Raw genomic sequence first — 2625 nt, forward strand, 5'->3', positions numbered from 1 at the left:
GCTCAGTAGGTACAGTGCACGACACTTGATCTCAGGGTTGTGAGTTCAAGCCCCATGTTGAGTGCAGACATTACTTAAAAAAATAAAATCTTGCAACACCTGGATGGCTCAGTCAGTTGAGTGTCTGACTCTTGATTTCAGCTCAGGTCATGATCTCACAGCTGTGAGACCTAGCCCTGCGTCAGGCTGCATTGTGGGTGTGGAGTCTGCTAATGGCTCTCTCTCTCCCTCTCCCTTTGTCCTTCTCCTGCTCTCTCTCTCTCATACATGCACTCTCTCTCTCTCCAAAAAGAGAAAAGAAATAAAATCTTTTAAAAATATATATAAATATATAAATATATATGTGTGTGTGTGTGTATATATATATACACACACACACACACATATATATTCTCAGCACTTATTACAACCTTCATTCATTAAGCCTCTGTTTACTGAATGACTACTTTGTGTGAGGTTTCATGCTAGCTGCTAGAGAAACACTCCTAGTTCTCAAAGTGTACATTCTAGTAGTGGGGGAAAGATAATAAATAAGCAAAAAAAAAAAAAAATCAATTACCAAACTTGGTAAGTGTTATCAAAGAAGCAAACAGAACAAAAGAGAATAATAATTTTGGACAAGCTAGTTTAGTTAGATCAAGTTTCTCTTGACCTCCCTGAAGAAGCCATCTTTCACTGAGAACTGAAAAATAAGCTAGAATAAGCTAGTCAGAGCCAGGAATGAGTATTCTAGGCAGAGGGAAGAGAAAGCTTGGCTTGCTCTGGAAACAAAAAAAAGCTCCATAAATCAGGAGCAAACTGAACATGTAATGAGGTTGAAGAAGTTATTTTAACTATAAACAGAATTTAAATTTTATTCGAAGTCCCATGGGGAGCCACTGAAAAGATTTAAAGAGGGGAATGTCATGATTATAACTGTGCCTTTCAGAGATCCCCCTAGAATTTCATCTAACAGCAATAGCAGACCAAGTAATTTAGACCAACTACCTGAACTACAAGTAAACAAACCCTTCAATTATCTTAGTCCTTAAATTTTTCTTACAAGTAAAATTCCAAAAGCTATTTCTGGGACACAACAAAACATAACCAGGCACATTAATACTCTCTCTCTCTCTCTCTCTCTCTCTCACACACACACACACACACACACACACACACACAAAGGGAAAAGAACCCCTGGAGCTTCAGATATCAGAACCACATCTCGCAGATTGTAACTACACTTAATATGTTGTCTAGGTAGATAATTTTAGCCAAGAACTAAAACAATAAAAAGGACATAGATTTGAAGTGTAATCAAATAGAAACTTTTAAATTAGAAAATACGATAACGGTGGGCACCTGGGTGGCTCAGTCGGTTGAGTGTCCGACTTCAGCTCAGGTCATGATCTCATGGTTCATGGGTTTGAGCCCCGCGTTGGGCTCTCTGCTGACAGCTTGCTCTGAGCCTGGATCCGGCTTCAGATTCTGTGTCTCCTTCTCTCTCTGCCCCTCCCCCACTCATGCTCTGTCTCTCAAAAATAAATAAATGTAAAAAAAATTCTTAATAAAAAAAAAGAAAGAAAATATGATAACAGAAGTTTGAAAACTTGATGGATGGGGTTTAACAGCAGATTGCACATGGCTGAAGAAAGAAAAATAGGCTGGACCTTGAGTCAAAAGAACATCCAGAATGATGCATAGGAGGACAAAAAGTACACACACACACACACACACACACACCACATCACAATAAAGCTGAAGTACAACAAAGTTAAAGAGAAAATCTTAAAAGAAGCTAGAGAAAAAATTCAGATTGCATTAAAAAGAGCAACCACCGTCACCTGACTTCCCAACTAAAAAAGTTGAGTCCAGAAGATAATGAAACAGCATCTTCAAAATGGTGGGAGAAGATAACCACTAACCTAGGGCATATAATATACATCATGCAGTCATTGAAAAATAGGAAGAGGATCTTATGAACAATTTTATGCCAATGCCTTTGAAACTTTAATTAAAAGTAATAAATATGTACAGAAAAGTACCAACTTAAAAACAATGACATAAAAGGAAATAGAAAGGCTATATATTCCCGTAATGATTAAAGACATTGAATCCATAACTGAAGTTTGGTCCAGATAATTTCACTAAGGAATTTTGCCAAATATTTCAGGAGTAAATAATGTCAAATAATACACAAAGTCTCCCAGAAAACAAAAAAAGAGAACACTCTCAAACATGTATTTTGAAGCCAGCATACCTTTAATAGAAAAGCCCAGAGGGGACATTATGAGAATTTCAGAAATTTTTCAGAAAAATTTTGTTCATGAATGAAATGGAAAAGTCAGCAAACTAATTTAGTAACATATAAGAAGGATAAATCATGACCAAGTTGTGTTTATTCTGTGAATGCATGCTTTTTTGGTATTAAAAAATAAATCAGTGTAATTCTCTGTATGGACAGAATGAAAGAAAACTACCATCCACGACTCCACAGGGAGAGGATTACCAGAAGCTCCACACCTTCCCAGACCCTGACCTATGTGTCTCTTCCTTTAAATGCTTCTCCTTTGTATCCTTTCCCCCATAATAAACATGTCTGTGACTATTAATAGAGTTATGAGTCATTCCAGCAAAGTTTCAAAC

The sequence above is a fragment of the Panthera leo genome, chromosome F3, assembly GCF_018350215.1.
Source record: "Panthera leo isolate Ple1 chromosome F3, P.leo_Ple1_pat1.1, whole genome shotgun sequence".
In the NCBI taxonomy this organism is placed as follows: Eukaryota; Metazoa; Chordata; class Mammalia; order Carnivora; family Felidae; genus Panthera; species Panthera leo.